Here is a 24487-nt window from a genome sequence, read left to right as displayed (position 1 = left end):
AAGTTTTTGTTGATAGAAGTGAAATGAACTGAACCAAAGTTCTAGTTTATAGTTTCTATACAAGGTAAAGTCGTAAAACCATTCAATTCTATCCAATATTCCATTCACTATAAGGACGAAAGACTAGTGTACACATGACATTCGATAATTAAAGAGTTTTGACAACTTCACCGGCTTTAACCTACAGATACATTGTTTATTATTTTTTTAATGAGAAAAAAATATTTCTGGAAAAAGTATGTGTAGGCACGTGCCTAAATTGCCTAACGGCAGCTACGCCCCTGATATTCATTGGCATGTGAATCAATGGTTCCGTTTGACTTATCTTTTTATAATACTGATTAATACATAATACTATAATAATTAATAATAATAATTTATATATAGACATTTATGTATAAAGCATTGACAGTTTGTCAAAATCATTTTAAGACAACTCGGATTAGTTTTAAGACAAATCACACTTAATTGTTTAAAAGACGAATCGAAACAATGAAACGGTGGGCCAGGTCGTACTACCGTGACGTACCAATGGCGGATCCAGGGGGGGGTACCCTTTTTTTTGGCCGATCAATGCATTTGAATGGGAGCATATAGTTGGAACCCCCCCTTTACACTGGATTGGGACCTTCCCCCTTTTTAAAATGGCTGGATCCGCCACTGCGTATGTAACAAAAAATATGTTCCGGCGTGACATTTGTTCCGCTGGAACAAATTTCATAGGAAATATGTTCCGCCGGAACTAATATCGCAGAAAATATGTTCCAGCACTGTAAAATTTGTTCCAGAACTAATTTTTTGACCAAATATGAAATAAGTTCCTGAACAAATATCATAGCTCCATGAATTTTGTTCCAGTTAATATTAAAAGTTTTAAATAAGTTCCTGTGATATTAGCTTAAGACCAAAATGTACATATTTCAAAGAAATCAATGAATAAGTTCTTCTCAAACCTATTTTCACTGAAATAAGTACCTTTGCAACATATTGCACAGCGAAACATTTTCTTGTTACACTTAAATTATAAAGCAAGCTAAATGCTGTACTGAGTGTGCTGGCATGGGATACATGTGCAATTGTAGGCATGACTATAAAGTTCTACAGGATAAAGTGATGGTAATTTATCATAATTTGTATCTATGTTTTATGTAGTATTCCTCCTTGGTTCCTGTTAACTGTCATGGTCCTGTTTCTAGTCAGACACGTACTTGTCATGGAACAGTTTCAAAAGAGTGTGTCTTTTGTTTCTTCATGTCTTTTGGAATCATTAATCAGTTATTTTGTCCTTTTTAAATTAGTTCATATGTTCATGTTCATCTTTGACTTTATTTTTTTCTGAAAGATTTCTCTTATCCTTATACTCTTTTCTGGCTCAAAGTGGGACTGTCATTTTGATATTTCTGTACGTTTATAATTAAACATTACTATAGTCCACAAGATTCTTATTGGATGCTTTACATTTTTCATTTATTATATTATCAATATATTATACTTATTTTTATAATGCACTTGAATGATGACTTTAAACTCATTGATGACAAATGTTCAGTATATAAGATAACCTGTTTAACCTGTGGAACATATTTCACAGACTAGAAACTTATTTTACCAGGTGAGGAACAAATTTCACAAACCCAGAACTTATTTCACCAGGTAAGGAACAAATCTTTCTTAAATGGACCCAATCAGTGTTTTCCATTGCTCCTAGTTGTTTTTGAAAAGAATTGCCTTTAAATCGGTCCAATCAGTGTTTCAAACTGGTCCGATTTGTCTGTCAACCTAATCCGAGTTTCTTTAAAACTGGTCCGAGTTTTCTTGGTCCGACTTGTCCTAATACCGTTATTCAGTGTCTCGTTTTGACAAAAACTTCCTGCTCTTCTCGGAATTTAAACTGCTATCGACAGACTGCAAACAATTCTTTTTCACCAAGAAGACGTCATTTCAATGGCTTTAAAGGGTAAGTTTTTAATATTTCTGTTATATCTGACTCGAGTGAAGAAATGACACATTCATTTTAGGTGATTTTAAAAATATTTTTTACAAGTTTTTCAAGTTTCAAGTTTTTTATTTCTCAAAGACCCCAACAGGATATGTGTGAACAATAACAAATACTACATAAGTATTCATAATATAACAAATAACAAAGTATCAAAGTAATGCAGTGAACATTATAAACATTCATTAACATATATACATTTGAAAAAGTAATGCATTTAAAGGAAGACAGTAAACTTCAAATGGACATATTAATGGTTGAAACAATATTATTTTAATTAACAACAGATAGTACAATTTTACAAAATTTTGCAATTTTAAGAACAACATTGTAAGAGTCAGAATTAAATAATTCATAAAATTTGTCAGTATTATGATTGATAATAAGATTACAAGGTAATAAGGATTTCCTTTCATTATTGAAAAAAGTACAATTAAATAAATAATGATATTCATCACCTAATTGGTTTTTGTTACAAATGTCACAAATTCTGTCGTCACGTTCTATACCCCAAAAGCGACCCCTTTCAATAGGGAGTCGATGATTTAGACATCTAAAATTGCATAAGGCTTTTTTCAAATCATCTGGTAAATTAAGTAAATAAAATTCTAAACCATGATTATATTTAAAAATTCTGTAGTTAAGACATTTTGGTGAGTTAAAAATAGTTGTAAACCAATTCTGCTTAAATTGATCACATAATCTCTGTTTAACAAGTTTTGATAAATTTATACATTTTGGTACATTTTGTGCAATCCAATATTCAGAAAAACCACAATCATTCAAGATATTTTCAATATATGTTATCCACTTAGAATGGAAAAAGTCTTTCTTATGCATATTAAACAACAATTTGTACAACATAGCAGATATCTTGTCTTGTTTATTACATACAAGCCTTTTCCACATACCTATCATTCTGCTCTTTATAAATATGTCAGTAGGATATCTACCTAATTCTCCATATAAAATACAATTAGGAGTAGACTTTTTAACACCAAGTATAATTTTGTAAAATTGTAAAAACAAAGATTCAACAGCAGCATTATTCTCATAACCCCACACTTCACAACCATAAAGTAGAATTGGAGAAACCATAGTATCAAACATTTTAAGTTGGATATCAATAGGTAAACCTAAGGATCTACATTTTCTCAACATACTATACATTGCTTTTCTACCCTGATCCAACAATTTAATTCTGTTTTTGGAAAAAGATCCATTTGACATAAAAATTATACCTAAATACACAAAGTCATCTACAACATTTAAAATTTCACCATTTAAAGTAAATACAGGTTTGTCAATAATTTTACGTTTATTAAATATAACAACTTTTGTCTTTGAAGCATTAATTTCTAAATTCCATGTCTTACAATACAAGTACATTGCGTTAAGAGCAGTTTGTAATTCTACCTTGGATTCAGCTAAAATAACAGTGTCATCAGCATATAACAACAAGTATAATCTTAAATAAACAGAAATTTCATCAGTATCTAGTACTAGGTGAGTTGCATCACATACATCAGATAGACCATCATAAGCTTTGGAAATAAACTCTACCAGGTCATTTAAAAACAGTGAAAAGAGTACAGGAGACAGATTTTCACCTTGACGAACACCAATATTACTTTGAAAATATTCAGATAACTTTGAACCTTGCCTAACACAGGATTTAGCATTTTCATACATAGCATGTATAATAACAAACATATTTCCATCAACACAGTTTTGCAACAATTTACGCCATAATGCTATTCTATTAACAGAGTCAAATGCCTTACGGTAATCAACAAATGCACAATACAATGGTTTTTTACGATACAAATATAGCTCAACTAAGCATTGAAGATTAAAAATGTGATCATAAGTACCATAATTTTTCCTAAAACCTGCCTGTTCTTCGCAGAGAACATTCATATTTTCTAAGTAACAATTTAATCTGTTGTTCAATACAGTTGTAAAAAGTTTACCATAACAGCTCAGAATAGTTATACCCCTATAATTATCAGGGTCGGCCATGTCACCTTTACCCTTATAAATTGGACATATAATACCAACTGACCATAGGTCAGGAATTTTTCCAGATTTAAAAACAATGTTAAACATTTTTACATATATATCAATCATTTTCTGACATGAATTTTTCAAAAATTCATTTAATATCAAATCTGTACCACTTGATTTATTATTTTTCAATGACTTAATTGCTTTGACAACCTCGTCTACAGTAATGACAGAATTCAGTTCAAAATTCAAATTAGTTACAGCATTACAATCAATATCATCTGTAAAATCACCATTCTGATCATGTTGTACATTACTCAATTTCTTAAAATGTTCATGAAAACATTCAAGTGATATCTTCTCTAGTACATTTGTCTTTGTATTACTTGATTTGTTAAGTAATGACCAATAAGATTTAGGATCACTTTGACTAAGATTTCTTAACTTCTTAATGAAGTTTTTTCTATATTCATTATATTGTAAATTACAAACTTTTTTATACGCTTTACTACATCTAATCAAATTATTCTTGCTCTCTACAGATTTTACCCGCCAATTGTAACTTTTGGCTTTATGATAATCTTTCCTTTTAGTATAACACTCTTGATTAAACCATGGTTTTTTAACCTTACAATTTTTAATATTCCTATTACAATTATTGTTTACAATATTTTTTTCTTTTAACATACCACATTCAGAAGCAGCTTGTATAATAATATTATTACATTCTTCAATTAAACTATTAATTGAATCTTTACTTACACTTGCAATATCAATGGCATCCAATTTATCATTCAAACATACAATATTTTCATCATTCAAACAGTCATTAAAAGACTGAAGATTTTTGCTATCCCAGACTGCTTTTACAATAGTACTGGGTTCACCAGAGTTCATACATTTATTAACATCAATCAATTTACACAATATTTTAACATGCAAGGCATTGTGAACATCACTTAACATTGGGTCAAATGGTAATACTTCAAATTCTGATATATAAGGAAAAAGTTCAGGTGATAAAATACAGTAATCAACAATAGTGGTGTTTTTACAAGTTAAAGCACCTATACCTTTGTCTTTACCTAGTCTACCATTAACAATCAGTAATTCAATATTTTGACACAATTGCAATAGTCTGTTTCCATAATTATTAACTGACAAATCTAAACTATTACGTGATACATCAATACCTAAAGTTTCTAAATTTACAGAGTTAATAACATCCTCTAATTGTACAGAATTAAGAACATAATCATTAATTTCAGTAAAATCAGTCTTAGTTCCTGTATGCGCATTAAAGTCTCCAAGCAGGCACACTTTACATCTCGTCTCTGCTGTGTATTTAATTACAGTTTGAACACAGTTTGACATGTTTCCGGGTTTCCATATCTCTCCTTCTTTGTATTAATGTTCTGAACAATGACTGAGAAGATATTTTCAATTGAACAGTTAACTGAGTAATTTTATTTTCTTCAAGGTAAAAAGGAAGTATTTTTTTTTATAAAAAGCTTGTCTGAACAATTGTTTCTATCCATGGGAAGAACAACTATCAACGTATGCAGGGCCGTACTACATTGAAATGATTTAAATGCAGAAATTACAAATTATTTAACAAAAAACAATTTGTGTTTATCTGTTAAAAAAAAAGTTATGACTTTATTTCGAAAGGAAAAATACCGCCACAAATCCGAATTTTAAGCAAATATACACAATTTTTATCTCATTTTACTCAAAAAGTAGCACATGAAGGTATATTTTTTATTACATATTTGATTTAATGAGGCAGAAAATAGGCAAATGGGGCAAATGCCTCATGTAAAAAAAAAAATTAATAAAAAAAAATTAAACAAAATGTTGTTTTCAGGCCCAAATTAAAATATTGTTTTTTTTGCCCTTTTCCGACCCTATGTTTTGAAACAGGGAGGTAGGTAGGTAAAATATTTTATTTTTCTTTCCCAAAAAATAAGTTAGCTCAGTACATTTTTCTAAGTTTCTAGGACTATTAGTATAATAGTCCCAAGTTTTGAAAAAAAAAATATCATGTAGAATGTGAAGTTAATTCATATGCACTACAATTTTTTTTCAAATTTCAAAATATAGGACTGTGCGGCATATTTTAAATGTTTACATACCTGGAATTTTTAAGAATTTTAACTTGCACTAATAGTACTATGTACCTTGCACGCTTACTTCAAGGTTCAAACCTAAAGTTTTTCTGTAAGCAGGTAAGAGATAATTTTGTTCTGGTAAAATATGTCCGGGCAGAAATACATTGTACATTTATACTAGTAGAAAAAGTCCCTAGAGTGTTTAAATTTTTGTGTGTGCCTGTGTTTCCAATAAAAATGCTACAAGACTTGAAACTCAATTGTCACGTATTTTACACCGCATTTATAAATGATCTGTATGGAAAAACTTGGCGATTTTACTGCCAAATATTCTCCCTTTTACAGACCTTTCAGTCAGGATCCTACTTCGTCAAAATTATCTCCCCATTACGCCAGTTCATTTTCACAATCGTAAAAATGGAAGCCATTGTAGCGATGACGCGCTACCAATTTTGCTCTTGGAAACCGATAAATTTATCCACATTGCACCAATACGATCCTTATATGTCAGTTATATTTTAAAAGACAAAAGTATCAACTAGCTAATGAGCATCAGTTAATGATATTGTCTGCATTGATTCAACTTAAAACTATTGTCTGATCCGTTTGTTAGGTGGAATTTTCGAAAAAATCATAAACATTAAAAAAAAACCATTTAAATATTTCGTGGAAGGGCAGACTAGATTTTTTTAGTGGTTGAAGACTATAAACCCTAGTTATCACACACAAAAAATTTGAATTTTTCGAAGATATGCATTTTCATCATCCAACTTGTAAGACTGTCGTCAAGTACTTTCAGTAAAAAAATAGCTATTCGAACACACCTTCCCTGTTTTTGTGACTCATTAGATAGGTATTTCACCTGACCCATATATTTCATCTTTTAGTACTGTTATTTTTTTGTGTTATAAAGTCAACCTGTAGCTTTAATATATAACAATGATAGAATCTGAAGCAAGACGATGTATGAAATATTCTTACTTTGAACGATATCAAGACAAAATACTCAACTCAAACACGCCCTAACATAAAAAGGTGCACTCGATTTTCTCTTTTCGATACAATTGTTACCTATTTTTTGAATTTTTTTCTTCAGTCACATAATGGAAGGGCAGACACGAAAATTACTGAACTAATAGATTGATATCTTTTCCGTCCGTGGTAATTTTTCAAAAAAATCGGAGGTTATGCATTTTTGTCATCCAACTTGAAAGATACCCATGTCGTCGACTTGATATCTAATTGTTCTGCTTAACTATGTACTAGATAAATTGAAAACTTATGCAAATGGTGTTTTTGAAATAAAGCACCTCGTAATTGAGAAGAAAATTGCAGTTTTGTTTGTTTCTATTAACTTTTTAAAAATTTGTCACTATAGTAAACAATACAGTAAACATTTATCGCCTTCTCTAATAGAGAGCTTCGATTCTTTTGTTCTATTTCAACCTGGTTTCCGACTGTTTGGTTCATGTCAGATATAAATCAGAATATATCAACATGATCAATGCTGGTCGAAGGCATCATTAACATAATCATCCTAATCTACGGACCACCAAAGGCCATCCCTACATAGGATACATAGTCTGTTTACAAAATATTTTGTACACACGTTGATAATTTAGTATTGGACGAACTTTTTTTGAATGAACCCTGCTCTTCATGTATAAAGACACAGAGTAACGTTCGTTAAGTCATGATTTCAAACCTTTCAACATCGATTTCAAACAAATGCTTTGAAACTCCAAATGCAAGTGTTCATTCATGTCAAACGCTCATGTGATACCAAACGGACTAGACCTCATACAGGAAAGATAAAACCTGAAAATTCCGGTAAAAAAGTTTTGAGCGGGAAATACAAATATAAGATTTTTGGTAGGAACAAAACATAAAATAAAATAAAATCTTGCTGGTAAAGATAAATAAAAGATTTTCAGGCAGAACGAATGTATAGGGTCGGTCGGTAAAGGGCAAACAAACAATATTTTAATTTAAGCCTCATATATCTAATTGTTTTCACGGAAAGTGTCTTGCAAGAAGCAAGTTCTCCTCACTCTCTGGTGTATCCCCTGGATGTTTTTCATTTTCCAATTTCAGTAGTTTTGATACCTCATGTTGACTTGAACAACAAAATGATTTGACCGCATTGACCAAAACTGACCATATGTGCACTTTAATTTGTTAATCTATATACCATGTATACATGCATAGTAAATCAGCCATATTTTTGTGTTAGATTCAATGTACAATATAATGGACAGCAATATTGCAATACAATAACAACAAATTTTTGTTCGCATAAATTTAGGGTGCCTGCAGCATGTCCTCCTTTTATTCAAAATATTGATACATAACAAAATTTCAGTAGTTTTGATACCTCATGCTGACTTGTACAACAAAATTATTTGACCGCATTGACCAATATCACATGATTCGGGTATACAACAACGAAGTATTCTTATCACATGATTGGGGTATAAAACAACGTAGTATTCTTATCACATGGTTGGGATATAAAACAACGTAGTATTCGTATCACATGATTGGGGTATAAAACAACGTAGTATTCTTATCACATGATTGGGGTATAAAACAACATAGTATTCTTATCACATGATTGGGGTATAAAACAACGTAGTATTCTTATCACATGATTGGGGTATAAAACAACGTAGTATTCTTATCACATGATTGGGGTATAAAACAACGTAGTATTCTTATCACATGATTGGGGTATAGAACAACGTAGTATTCTTATCTCATTATTGGGGTATAAAACAACGTAGTATTCTTATCACATGATTGGGGTATAAAACAACGTAGTATTCTTATCACATGATTGGGGTATAAAACAATGTAGTATTCGTATCACATGATTGGGGTGTAAAACAACGTAGTATTCTTATCACATGATTGGGGTATAAAACAACGTAGTATTCTTATCACATGATTGGGGTGTAAAACAACGTAGTATTCTTATCACATGATTGGGGTGTAAAACAACGAAGTATTCTTATCACATGATTGGGGTATAAAACAAAGTAGTATTCTTATCACATGATTGAGGTATAAAACAACGTAGTATTCTTATCACATGATTGGGGTGTAAAGCAAAGTAGTATTCTTATCACATGATTGAGGTGTAAAACAACGTAGTATTCTTATCACATGATTGGGGTATAAAACAAAGTAGTATTCTTATCACATGATTGGGGTATAAAACAACATAGTATTCTTATCACATGGTTGGGGTATAAAACAACGTAGTATTCTTATCACATGATTGGGGTATAAAACAACGTAGTATTCTTATCACATGATTGGGGTGTAAAACAACGTAGTATTTTTATCACATGATTGGGGTATAAAGCAAAGTAGTATTCTTATCACATGATTGGGGTATAAAACAACGTAGTATTCTTATCACATGATTGGGGTATAAAACAACGTAGTATTCTTATCACATGATTGGGGTATAAAACAACGTAGTATTCTTATCACATGATTGGGGTATAAAACAACGTAGTATTCTTATCACATGATTGGGGTATAAAACAACGTAGTATTCTTATAAGTTATCACATGATTGGGGTATAAAACAACGTAGTATTCTTATCACATGATTGGGGTGTAAAACAACGTAGTATTCTTATCACATGATTGGGGTATAAAACAACGTAGTATTCTTATCACATGGTTGGGGTATAAAACAACGTAGTATTCTTATCACATGATTGGGGTATAAAACAACGTAGTATTCTTATCACATGATTGGGGTATAAAACAACGTAGTATTCTTATCACATGATTGGGGTATAAAACAACGTAGTATTCTTATCACATGATTGGGGTATAAAACAACGTAGTATTCTTATCACATGATTGGGGTATAAAACAATGTAGTATTCTTATCACATGGTTGGGGTATAAAACAACGTAGTATTCGTATCACATGATTGGGGTATAAAACAACGTAGTATTCTTATCACATGATTGGGGTGTAAAACAACGTAGTATTCTTATCACATGATTGGGGTATAAAACAACGTAGTATTCTTATCACATGGTTGGGGTATAAAACAACGTAGTATTCTTATCACATGATTGGGGTATAAAACAACGTAGTATTCTTATCACATGATTGGGGTATAAAACAACGTAGTATTTTTATCACATGATTGGGGTATAAAGCAAAGTAGTATTCTTATCACATGATTGGGGTATAAAACAACGTAGTATTCTTATCACATGATTGGGGTATAAAACAATGTAGTATTCTTATCACATGGTTGGGGTATAAAACAACGTAGTATTCGTATCACATGATTGGGGTATAAAACAACGTAGTATTCTTATCACATGATTGGGGTATAAAACAACGTAGTATTCTTATCACATGATTGGGGTATAAAACAACGTAGTATTCTTATCACATGATTGGGGTATAAAACAATGTAGTATTCGTATCACATGATTGGGGTATAAAACAACGTAGTATTCTTATCACATGATTGGGGTGTAAAACAACGTAGTATTCTTATCACATGATTGGGGTGTAAAACAACGTAGTATTCTTATCACATGATTGGGGTGTAAAACAACGTAGTATTCTTATCACATGATTGGGATATAAAACAACGTAGTATTCTTATCACATGATTGGGGTATAAACATGATAAAACAACGTAGTATTCTTATCACATGATTGGGGTATAAAACAACGTAGTATTCTTATCACATGATTGGGATATAAAACAATGTAGTATTCGTATCACATGATTGGGGTATAAAACAACGTAGTATTCTTATCACATGATTGGGGTATAAAACAACGTAGTATTCTTATCACATGATTGGGGTGTAAAACAATGTAGTATTCTTATCACATGGTTGGGGTATAAAACAACGTAGTATTCTTATCACATGATTGGGGTATAAAACAACGTAGTATTCTTATCACATGATTGGGGTATAAAACAACGTAGTATTCTTATCACATGATTGGGGTGTAAAACAACGAAGTATTCTTATCACATGATTGGGGTATAAAACAACGTAGTATTCTTATCACATGATTGGAGTATAAAGCAAAGTAGTATTCTTATAAGTTATCACATGATTGAATTGGGGTTAAAAAAAACGTAGTATTCTTATATTGTTTTGAGTTCATATGTTCAAAAAACATGAAGCCTAAGTTTGCATATATTCATATACAATGTACATGTATGTACAATTACAGTTTTCCATCAAGGGGTTCGATCATGCATATTAACATGATTAAGGGCATACGATAGTTTTGATCCCGTATTTACAGTTCGATGAAATTTCCATATAGGCTATTTTCTGCCTGATTAAATCAAATATGTAATACAAAATATACCTTCATGTGCTACTTTTTGGGTAAAATGAGATAAAAATTTTGTATATTTGCTTAAAATTCGGATTTGTGGCCGTATTTTTCCTTTCGAAATAAATTCATAACTTTTTTTTTTAAAAGATAAACATGATAAACACAAATTGTTTTTTGTTAAATAATTTGTAATTTCTGTATTTTATAAGTATCCAAAGAAAATATATATGGATTTTTTTTTTCAGAAATAACTCATATTTTTCAAATGGTTATGAATTGAGAAAAAAACGTCATTTTTGCTGTACAAATGTATATTTATCAAAATTAATAAAATTGCACTATTTACAGTTTTATAAAATTTGGTCCTTATAATCTCCCTGCAAAATGAAACAAAATGTCGTTTTAAAAGATAGAGGTCCATGCACTCGTTTTAAAATTGAATCCCCCCCCCCCCCCCCGATCCGCCACTGTTGCTGTAAAGTAAATTTTGCAGTTTTTGGCTATAATCTTTAATCTTGAATATCATGAATATTATTGAAGATAAATATAAAAATGTTCAGCAATGTAAGATCTACTAAAAAGTTATATGACCAAAATTGTCAATTGACCCCTCAAGAAGTTAATGCCTCTTATAAACAATTTTACACTATTCGTTCATCATAAAATCATGAAAATTGAGAATGGAAATGGGGAATATGTCAAAGAGACAACAACCGGACCAAAGAGCAGATAACAGCCAAAGGCCACCAATGTTTGCTAACATTTAAAAAACCTCTCCTCTGAAACTACTGGGCGTAATACTTCTTAACTTTCACTGAATGTTCCTTACGGCCTAGCCATAATCAGATGTGCATTTTGTGTTTCACATGAAGTCAAAAATGAGTATCATGAGTATCACGGGACACCTCAGGAAAAAACTCTTTTAATATTTTGGTTCAAAAATGGTTTAAATTATGAAAAATAGCCATCATTAGACTAACACTGGAAGCATTTATATAATTACAAATGTACATGCAGCTTTTTGAAGAAATATTTAATATTTTTATTAAACATTTTTTGTTAAATAAATTGTGTTTAAAAACTGTCTTAATTTTTTTCGAGCCTGCAACTTTTGTTGCAGAAAGGGATAGTGATCCGGCGGCGGCGGAGGCTGCGGAGGCGGCGGTGTTAGCTCACTTCCTAAAAGCTAAATATATAAGAAGGGGGAAGACCTGGATGCTTCATATTTTGTATATAGATGCCTCATGTTACGAAGTTTCCGTCAGTCACATGTCCATTGTCCTTGACCTCATTTTCATGGTTCAGTGACCACTTGAAAAAAAAGTTCAGATTTTTATACGAACACAAAAATTTTAATTTTTCGTTGTATATTGCTATCACGTTGCAGCGTCGTCATCTGCGTCATCGTCGTCGTCCGAATACTTTTAGTTTTCGCACTCTAACTTTAGTAAAAGTGAATAGAAGTCTATGAAATTTTAACACAAGGTTTATGACCACAAAAGGAAGGTTGGGATTGATTTTGGAAGTTTGATCCCAACATTTTAGGAATTAGGGGCCAAAAAGGGCCCAAATAAGCATTTTCTTGGTTTTCGCACAATAACTTAAGTTTAAGTAAATAGAAATCTATGAAATTTTGACACAAGGTTTATGACCACAAAAGGAAGGTTGGGATTGATTTTGGGAGTTTTGGCTCTAACAGTTTAGGAATTAGGGGCCAAAAAAGGGCCCAAGTAAGCATTATTCTTGGTTTTCGCACAATAACTTTAGTTTAAATAAATAGAAATCAATGAAATTTAAACACAAGGTTTATGACCACAAAAGGAAGGTTGGTATTGATTTTGGAAGTTGAGGTCTGAACAGTTTAGGAATTAGGGACCAAAAAGGGGCCCATTTAAGCATTATTCTTGGTTTTCGCACCATAACTTTAGTTTAAGTAAATAGAAATCTATGAAATTTAAACACAAGGTTTATGACCACTAAAGGAAGGTTGGGTTTGATTTTCGGAGTTTTGGTCCCAACAGTTTAGGAATAAGGGCCCCAAAGGGTCCAAAATTGAACTTAGTTTGATTTCACCAAAAAATTGAATAATTGGGGTTCTTTGATATGCCGAATCTAACTGTGTATGTAGATTCTTAATTTTTGGTCCCGTTTTCAATTGGTCTACATTAAGGTCCAAAGGGTCAAAAATTAAACTTAGTTTGATTTTGACAAAAATTGAATCCTTGGGGTTCTTTGATATGCTGAATTTAAAAATGTACTTAGATTTTTGATTATTGGCCCAGTTTTCAAGTTGGTCCAAATCGGGTCCAAATTAAACTTTGTTTGATTTCATCAAAAATTGAATAATTGGGGTTCTTTGATATGCCAAATCTTACTGTGTATGTAGATTCTTAATTTTTAGTCCTGTTATCAAATTGGTCTACATTAAAGTCCAAAGGGTCCAAAATTAAACTAAGTTTGATTTTAACAAAAATTGAATTCTTGAGCTTTTTTGATATGCTGAATCTAAACATGTACTTAGATTTTTGATTATCAGATTATGGGTGCAGTTTTCATGTTGGTTCAAATCAGGACCCAAAATTATTATATTAAGTATTGTGCAATAGCAAGAAATTTTCAATTGCACAGTATTCAGCAATAGCAAGAAATCTTCAATTGCACAGTATTCAGCAATAGCAAGAAATCTTCAATTGCACAGTATTGTGCAACATGTGCAATAGCAAGAAATTTTCAATTGCACAGTATTGTGCAATAGCAAGAAATCTTCAATTGCACAGTATTGTGCAATAGCAAATATTTTCAATTGCACAGTATTGCGCAATAGCAATAAATATCTAATTGCACAATATTGTGCAATAGCAAGAAATTTTCAATTGATTGGAGTTATCTTTTGTCCAGAATAGTAGTTGAATCAACTTAAATCATTGTTTTATACAATATACAATGTATATGCACTTTTACTACCAACTGATAAATTAAAACAATCTTTACCACTGTTTACCATTCAGTGATAACAAGCACCTTTTGTTACATTTTAATATTTTATGATGTATTTAAATGAGTAGTTATTGTTGCAAACTCCATTAGAAATTTGAATTGAGATCAGTTTTGGAAAAAGGGAAAGGGGGATGTGAAAAAAAAATGGGGGGGGGGTAAATTTTTCTCATTTCAGATTTCATAAATAAAAAGAAAATTTCTTCAAACATTTTTTTGAGAGGATTAATATTCAACAGCATAGTGAATTGCTCAAAGGAAAAAAAAGTATTTTAAGTTCATTAGACCACATTCATCATGTTCATTCTGTGTCAGAAACCTATGCTGTGTCAGAAACCTATGCTGTGTCAACTATTTAATCACAATCCAAATTTAGAGCTGAATCCAGCTTGAATGTTGTGTCCATACTTGACCCAACCGTTCAGGGTTCAACCTCTGTGGTCGTATAAAGCTGCGCCCTGCGGAGCATCTGGTTTGTAATGTTAAATTCTCTCTTACTGTAAGTAATAGGATAACTATATTTAGTATGTGCGTACCTTGCAAGGTCCTCATGCCCGGCAGACAGTTTTCACTTGACCTCGACCTCATTTCATGGATCAGTGAACAAGGTTAAGTTTTGGTGGTCAAGTCCATATCTCAGATACTATAAGCAATAGGTCTAGTATATTTGTTGTATGGAAGGACTGTAAGGTGTACATGTCCAACTGGCAGGTGTCATTTGACCTCATTTTCATGGTTCAGTGGTTATAGTTAAGTTTTTGTGTTTTGGTCTGTTTTTCTAATACTTTATGCAATACGTTTACTATATTTGTTGTATGGAATGATTGTAAGATGTACATGTCTAGCGGGCAGATGTCATCTGACCTTGACCTCATTTTTATGGTTCAGTGGTCAAAGTTAAGTTTTTGAGTTTTGGTCTTTTTATCTGATACTATATGTCATAGGTCAAGACAACTATATTTTGTGTATGGAAATATTTTATGATCTATCATTGTCTATATGTCAGTCGTGCAGGTTTTATTTGACCTTGACCTCGTTTTCACGGTTCATTGCTCAGTGTTAAGTTTTTGTGTTAAACTATAAACTATAAGCAATATGTCAGCCAAATTTGTTGTATGGAAGCATTGTTAGCTGTACATGTCTGCCTGGCATATGGTTCATGTTAAGTTTATGTGACAGTCGTAATAAAGCTTTATTTTTAGGAGTATCAACATAATATCAATGATTAGTAAAGAAGGCGAGACATTTCAGTGTGTGCACTCTTGTCTTTAATGGTTACCTTTAAGACTAGTGGTCACCAGTTTCAGATTTTTTGGTCATTGACAAAGACTACACAGTATGTTTAGAATTATTGAATATCAAACATTTCAATTGGAAAAAAAATGATAAGAACATTTTGACTGACCTTTGAAATATTTGTGTATAGACTATTGATTTTATTTGTGCATGATTTGTATCTATACTTGTGTTTTTATACGACCGCAAAAATTTTAATTTTTCGATAAGCATTATTCTTGGTTTTCGCACAATAACTTTAGTATAAGTAAATAGAAATCAATGAAATTTAAACACAAGGTTTATGACCACAAAAGGAAGGTTGGGATTGATTTTGGGAGTTGAGGTCTGAACAGTTTAGGAATTAGGGGCCAAAAAGGGGCCCAAGTAAGCATTATTCTTGGTTTTCGCACCATAACTTTAGTATAAGTAAATAGAAATCTTTGAAATTTAAACACAAGGTTTATGACCACTAAAGGAAGGTTGGGTTTGATTTTGGGAGTTTTGGTCCCAACAGGTTTTTAGGAATAAGGGGCCCAAAGGGTCCAAAATTGAACTTTTTGTCAGATCTAACTGTGTATGTAGATTCTTAATTTTTAGTCCCGTTTTCAAATTGGTCTACATTAAATACCAAAGGGTCCAAAATTAAACTAAGTTTGATTTTAATAAAAATTGAATTCTTTGACTTTTTTGATATGCTGAATTTAATCATGTACTTAGATTTTTGATTATGGGCCCAGTTTTCAAGTTGGTTCAAATCAGGATCCAAAATTATTATATTGAGTATTGTGCAATAGCAAGAAATTTTCAATTGCACAGTTTTCAGCAATAGCAAGAAATTTTCAATTGCACAGTATTTAGCAATAGCAAGAAATCTTCAATTGCACAGTATTGTGCAATAGCAAAAAATGTTCAATTGCACAGTATTGTGCAATAGCAAGAAATCTTCAATTGCACAGTATTGTGCAATAGCAAATATTTTCAATTGCACAGTATTGCGCAATAGCAAGAAATATCTAATTGCACAATATTGTGCAATAGCAAGAAATTTTCAATTGATTGGAGTTATCTTTCTTTGTCCAGAATAGTAGTTGAATCAACTTAAATCATTGTTTTATACAATGCACAATGTATATTCACTTTTACTACCAACTGATAAATTAAAACACTCTTTACCATTCAGTGATAACAAGCACTTTTTGTTACATTTTAATATTTTATGATGTATTTAAATGAGTAGTTATTGTTGCAAACTCCATTAGAAATTTGAATTGAGATCAGTTTTTAAAAAAGGGAAAGGGGGATGTGAAAAAAAAATGGGGGGTGGGGGGGTTAATTTTTTCTCATTTCAGATTTCATAAATAAAAAGAAAATTTCTTCAAACATTTTTTTGAGAGGATTAATATTCAACAGCATAGTGATTGCTCAAAGACAAAAAAATTATTTTAAGTTCATTAGACCACATTCATTATGTGTCCAAAACCTATGCTGTGTCAATTATTTAACATGTTTAATCACAATTCAAATTTAGAGCTGAATCCAGCTTGAATGTTGTGTCCAGACTTGCCCCAACCGTTCAGGGTTCAACCTATGCGGTCGTATAAAGCTGCCCCCTGCGGAGCATCTGGTTAATTATTACGAAGGATCAAAATCGGAGATTGAATGGAAGAGGCACACTGTTCATTGTATCTAGTTTAAAATCTCACACCGTATTTCATGCATTCAAAATTTATGACGACACACTCGACCTCGATGAGTCGAACCTCAGATGAGTCGAATACTTTGGTCCGGTCCCTTCAATTTCGACACAACGAGGTTCGACTGTAGTTCTATTAAAGTTTGTTTTGTGCCTTTGTGATGTCATTTACCAGATAAAGGGGATTGCCTGTATTCTAGTTCTATTAAAGTTCGTTTTGTGCCTTTGTGACGTCATTTACCAGATAAAGGGAATCGCCTGTATTCTAGTTCTATTAAAGTCCGTTTTGGGCCTTTGTGATGTCATTTACCAGATAAAGGGGATCGCCTGTATTCTAGTTCTATTTAAGTTCGTTTTGTGCCTTTGTGATGTCATTTACCAGATAGAGGGGGATTGCCTGTATTCTAGTTCTATTAAAGTTCGTTTTGTGCCTTTGTCATGTTTGTGATGTCATTTACCAGATAGAGGGGGATCGCCTGTATTCTAGTTCTATTAAAGTTCGTTTTGTGCCTTTGTGATGTCATTTACCAGATATTTAAAGGGGACCGCCTGTATTCTTGTTCTATTAAAGTTTGTTTTGTGCCTTAGTGATGTCATTTACCAGATAAAGGGGATCACCTGTATTCTAGTTCTATTAAAGTTCGTTTTGTGCCTTTGTGATGTCATTTACCAGATATTTAAAGGGGATCGCCTATATTCTAGTTCTATTAACGTTCGTTTTGTGCCTTTGTGATGTCATTTACCAGATAAAGGGGATCGCCTGTATTCTAGTTCTATTAAAGTTTGTTTTGTGCCTTTGTGATGTCATTTACCAGATGGAGGGGGATCGCCTGTATTCTAGTTCTATTAAAGTTCATCAAGCATCTGTAATCGCAATTATACAGGATTAACTAGAAATAATATTTGTTCCTTAAGTACCTGATTACAATTCCCATACAACAATAGTGCTGATTATCATTTATAAGAATTTAATTTGCTGAATAATATGTGCAATCCGTAGCATTATCATTTTTTCAACCATAGGAATGGAAGAAATATCAAATAAAAATGATTTTCTTATAGTTGTGACCTGTTATCTATTTAAGAGATATATCTTATCACACTGCAAGGAGTAAGATACGAAAAACGTAATACAAAAACTGATTTAATTTGATTGGCTTATCCAGCATCATATGACGATATCTATTATTTTTACATGATTTAAATTTGATGTTAACGTTTATTTACAGATTGTTATTGACCTGTGGCAGCTGGTATTAACGCCATGATGACACCCTTTGAAATAAGCTGAAGTTAGAAATGGAGTTTTATGAAGGATAATTTGTAGTTGTTAACAGTTTCAGGACTAGAACCAACAGACTTCTGTTTGGGACTTTGGGTATTTAATCATACTCGGTATATATATATTTCTGATGTATAGGTGTAAGTGTCTCTTTTTGGACATTCACTACATCAAGTCTTTTTATAAGTAATATATAAAATCTTATTCATGTTATTAGCTTTGATGGCATGAGCCAAAGAATAAAAACATTGTCATTGCAACAGCTAAACAGACATTATTTCCGGTGATCAAACTTGCTAAAGGGGAGATAATCAAATTAACTTTCATCAATATACTGTCCATTTACTGTCTGTGTGCCTTGTCAGTGACTAACAGCTAGACAGATATTGTTTCTGGTCTAACATGTTAGAGGGGAGATAATCAAATTAATTTTATTAAGGAAAAACTGTAATATTTTTTCTGTCCATGAAGAAATAACATTAAAAATTTGGTGCACACTGAATATTAACGTGCCTAGCGGGTTATTTAACAGTGTACACCACATTTTTTATGTTATTTCAAATAGACAGAAAAAATATCACAGTCATTTCTTATAATTTAATTCTAAATTCCATTTTAAACGGTAGAAAACCATGAAAAAACGTTGATGACGTCACGGTCACATGACTAAATTATGTATATGGGCTCATAACAAAATAACAACAGCCAATCAGAAGACGCGTTACATCCAAAATTAAATCATTTCTATATACTGTCCATTTGACCATGTGCCTTGTCTGTGTAACAGTTGGACAGATATTGTTTCTGGTGGTCTAACATGTTCAAGGGGAGATAATCAAATCAACTTACTTCACTATACTGTCTGTATGTCCATGTGCCTTGTCAGTGCAACAGCTGGACAGATATGTTTGTGATGGTCTAACATGTTAAAGGGGAGATAATCAAATTAATTTACTTCTATATACTGTCCGTTTGACTATGTACCTTGTCAGTGTAACAGCTGGACAGATATTATTTCTGGTGGTCTAACATGTTAAAGGGGAGATAATCAAATCAATTTACTTCTATATACTGTCCTTTTGACCATGTACCTTGTCAGTGTAACAGCTGGACAGATATTGTGTCCGGTGGTCTAAACATGTTAAAGGGGAGATAATCAAATTAACTTACTTCAATATACTGTCTATATGTCCATGTACTCAGGCCTCGACAATAACGCTTGTCCGATTGCACTACAAACTCCTCAGAGTCTGAATTGACCAGTTTTTGTGCTCGACCAGTAAAATCGAGCACACATTTTACTCGACTAGTCTCGACATTGTCTCGACTGTACTTAACTGTACTTAAGTGTACTAGACTAGGTCTCGACTAGGTCTCGACTTTACTTAATTAGTCTGATTCAGTACTTGATGATCTTTGTGTAGTCTGAAATGGTCTTGACCAAGGCTCGACCTGTCTCGACCTGTCTTGACTAGTCTCGACCTGTCTCGACTAGTCTCGACTCAGTCTCCACCAGTCTCGACCTGTCTCGACTAGTCTTAACCTTCAAATTTAGTTTTGACTGGTGTAAATCAGCCCATCTAACTAAATTAAATATTGATCTTAAAAAATTCAAGCTTATTAGGTAGTTTGATTTATTGCTGTGAAATGAAAGAATTTAATTTTACAATATGTAAAAAAAAAATTATATAAAAATTCAGATAGGCATCCTTAATTTTTTTTATAACTTTTTCAAATCAACTTGGATTTTCATCAAACTATGCAGATATCTTAGATATATATCAAGCTGACTGAATCCCATTTCATTTAGTTTTTTGTTGTATTGCTGTAAAATTTAAGAATTAAAGTAATTTTGGTAAAAAAAGCTAGGATTTGCAATTCGGACAAAATAGAGATAGTACACTTTAATTTTTTAAATAACTTTTTCAAATCAACTTGAATATTCATCAAACTATGCAGCTATCTTACATATATATCAAGCTTACTGAATCTCATTTCATTTAGTTTTTTGTTGTATTGCTGTAAAATTTAAGAATTAAAGTAATCTTGGTATAAAAGCTAGAATTTGCAATTCGGACAAAATAGAGATAGTACACTTTAATTTTTTTAATAACTTTTTCAAATCAACTTGGATTTGCATCAAACTATGCAGCTATCTTACATATATATCAAGCTTACTGAATCCCATTTCATTCAGTTTTTTGTTGTATTGCTGTAAAATTTAAGAATTAAAGTAATCTTGGTATAAAAAGCTAGAATTTGCAATTCGGACAAAATAGAGATAGTACACTTTAATCTTTTTAATAACTTTTTCAAATCAACTTGGATTTGCATCAAACTTTGCAGCTATCTTACATATATATCAAGCTTACTGAATCCCATTTCATTTAGTTTTTTGTTGTATTGCTGTAAAATTTAAGAATTAAAGTAATCTTGGTATAAAAAGCTAGGATTTGCAATTCGGACAAAATAGAGATAGTACACTTTAATTTTTTTAATAACTTTTTCAAATCAACTTGGATTTGCATCAAACTATGCAGCTATCTTACATATATATCAAGCTTACTGAATCCCATTTCATTTAGTTTTTTGTTGTATTGCTGTAAAATTTAAGAATTAAAGTAATCTTGGTATAAAAAGCTAGGATTTGCAATTCGGACAAAATAGAGATAGTACACTTTAATTTTTTTAATAACTTTTTCAAATCAACTTGGATTTGCATCAAACTATGCAGCTATCTTACATATATATCAAGCTTACTGAATCCCCTTTCATTTAGTTTTTTGTTGTATTGCTGTAAAATTTAAGAATTAAAGTAAATCAAACTACCTAATAAGCTTGAATTTTTTAAGATCAATATTTAATTTAGTTAGATTGGCTGATTTACACCAGTCAAAACTAAATTTGAAGGTCAAGACTAGTCGAGACAGGTCGAGACTGGTTGAGACTGAGTCAAGACTAGTCGAGACAGGTCGAGACTAGTCAAGACAGGTCGAGCCTTGGTCAAGACCATTTCAGACTACACAAAGATCATCAAGTACTGAATCAGACTAATTAAGTAAAGTCGAGACCTATTCGAGTACACTTAAGTACAGTTAAGTACAGTCGAGACAATGTCGAGACTAGTCGAGTAAAAAGTGTTTGCTCGATTTTACTGGTCGAGCACAAAAACTGGTCAATTCAGACTCTGAGGAGTTTGTAGTGTTGTCCGGTACCAGAGGGGAAAAAGGTCGGACAAGTAAAAGCTGGATCAAGCTTGTCCGTCGGGACATGTACAATTATTCTCCTGAAAATAAATTTATTCCAACTTTGATAAACAAAGTATTTTATTATTAACAAAAACAAGAAAACAAATATTAATTTGACATGTTTCTGTATTCTGTTTATTCAAATGCAAAACCTTTTTCTTCAACATGTTTACTTGCAATCGATAATTTTTAACTGGTTCTTTGTCAGGTACTTTTTAACAGGTAGAAGGTATATTATTCTCAGAAAACAGTCTTACTGATCGGAATCAATGATGCATTGATTCGCTTTGTAGATAAGGTAACTTTACAGGACAGTTCGTCACCTCGAAAGATTCAGCTCCAATTGTTTAAGAGACAGTTTGGCACCGTAGGAGACATATTTAGTAGACATGATTGATAGACAGTTTGACAAGGCAGGAGACATTTAGGGACCAAGACAAATCTGTACCTCATTTTGCTACCTTATTCTGTTCCTTATAATAAATACCATACCGGTAATTTTTTCACAAAAATATTTTTTTTTATTTACCATAAAATTCACAAAATCATATTTGATCATAAGTAGAAAAAAAACATTACTTGCAATATGGTGACCTATAGTTGTTAATGTCTGTGTCATTTAGTCTTTTGCAGAGAGTTGTCTCATTGGCAATCAGACCTTATGATGGCTTATCTTCTTTTTATTGATTGCATTTGAATAAACTTTTTTTTTAACTTAAAAAAAAAATAAACAGAATACAAATCCAATGAGTGTACAGGCCTATCAGATGGTGCCTCATGATTAAGAGTCTGATGAGACTAGCATTGATGGAAACTAGAACCTAATTCCTGTGATATGACTAGTTTCGCAGTTGTACTTGACTCATATTTTTTGAAAAGTATTTTTTTTAAAATACATCAAATTCTGTTATATTGTTTAAATTCGTTTTGTTCCTTTAATCAACTAAAAATTTAAAAAAGGTTATTTTTAATAGAAAATTTTTGGACAAGTAACAATTTCATTCGGACAAGTAAATTTTGGTATGTGCTTGTCCTACAGGACAAGTTGAAAAAAAAGTTATTGTAGAGGCCTGGTACTTTGTCAGTGAAACAGCTGGACAGATATTGTGTCTTGTGGTCTAACATGTTAAACGGGAGATAATCAAATCAACTTGCTTCAATATACTGTCTATATGTCCATGTAGGACATTGTCAGTGAAACAGCTGGACAGATATTATTTCTGGTAGTCTAACATGTTAAAGGGGAGATAATCAAATCAACTTACTTCAATATACTGTCTATATGTCCGGTAATTTGTACCTTGTTGTTGTAACAACTGGACAGATATTGTTTATGGTAAACTAAAGTTTACATGTTAAAGGGGAGATAATAAAATCAACTGTCTTTAGTAAACTTTTGGCGGTATGCCTTGTTAACCCTTTACTTCTTTGCAGATGATGGATACATCAACCTTTACACAGTGGAGAAAAATTATGACCTAAATCAATGGTTAAAATATTAGAATTATAAACTAATATATATATTTAAAATTGTGTTTTTTTCTTTTTTTGCAGGATATAATGGAAGATTGGGATAAGGTAAGATTTTCTTCTTAAATTTCGATAGTCATGTGACCTATTTTTGTCTTTAAACTGTACAGAAAGCTACATGTGTGTAGTTCATTGTATTCATAGAGGGATTGCTTGATTGTTGGTTGCTTAACGTCCAGTGGCAAATATTTCATGCATATTCAGGACGAGAACAAGTTCACAATAAATACAATAGGTAGGTCTTGTCATAATAGAGGCCGTAAGGGATGATGGTCAGGGAGATTCACAGAGGGAAAATAAAAGAAAATCAAAATGACAAGAGTTATAAGAATTGTAATGGATAAAATTTCAAGGAGCAAACCTGATACATTATACAGCGTCAAAAGTGTTTGTGTTTTCTCCAAAAACTCTGAAATTTCAAACAGCAATTTCACTGTCTTGATCAGTTGTTGTCACTGCATTTGAGAAGTAAACTGTAAAAGTGGACATCATAAGTAGAATAAATCAAACTATAAAAAGTAGTTTGTTAATTTGTTAATTAAAATATGTTCATTGAATAACACATGTCACTATAATTACCAATATACTTACTTACTTAATTTGAATTATTACATTTGTAATACATTATTATGTGCAGAAGAGAAATGCTTAAGCTTTGTTTTACTTACAGAAACTTTGTGGAGCTGCTCAGGAGGGAAATCTTAAAGATGTGGAATTATCTTTACAGAATGGAGCTAATTTGGAAAATACAAGTCTTGGTGTAAGTGAAGTTAAAATATTTGAAACATAAAGGTATTAACTTATAACAGTACACACAAGGTCAATCATATATAAATCACCCTTGTTTGTTCTGAGTGATTCGTTGTCAATCATATAAATCACCCTTGTTTGTTCTGAGTGATTCATTGTCGATCATATATAAATCACCCTTGTTTGTTCTGAGTGATTCGTTGTCAATCATATATCAATCACCCTTGTTTGTTCTGAATGATTCATTGTCA

At 31.8% G+C, this 24487-nt stretch overlaps 1 long non-coding RNA gene across 2 annotated transcripts; it reads left to right on the top strand.

Moving 5' to 3' along the window:
* The first annotated feature begins 1734 nt into the window (after positions 1–1734).
* LOC139482724 (uncharacterized) lies at positions 1735–24440 on the top strand. 2 transcript variants are annotated; one of them, XR_011654931.1, is made up of 4 exons: positions 1735–1957; positions 18656–18821; positions 23511–23534; positions 24157–24440. It is a non-coding gene; the product is annotated as an uncharacterized lncRNA (long non-coding RNA). The 2 variants fall into 2 exon arrangements; XR_011654930.1 differs by having other exon boundaries at positions 1737–1957; positions 18656–18804; positions 24157–24436.
* The last annotated feature ends 47 nt before the right edge of the window (positions 24441–24487 follow it).

The sequence above is a fragment of the Mytilus edulis genome, chromosome 7 (genome assembly GCF_963676685.1).
Source record: "Mytilus edulis chromosome 7, xbMytEdul2.2, whole genome shotgun sequence".
Taxonomy (NCBI): Eukaryota; Metazoa; Mollusca; class Bivalvia; order Mytilida; family Mytilidae; genus Mytilus; species Mytilus edulis.
The sequence above is the reverse complement of the archived record's forward strand: the minus strand, read 5'-3'. Positions and strand labels throughout refer to the sequence as shown.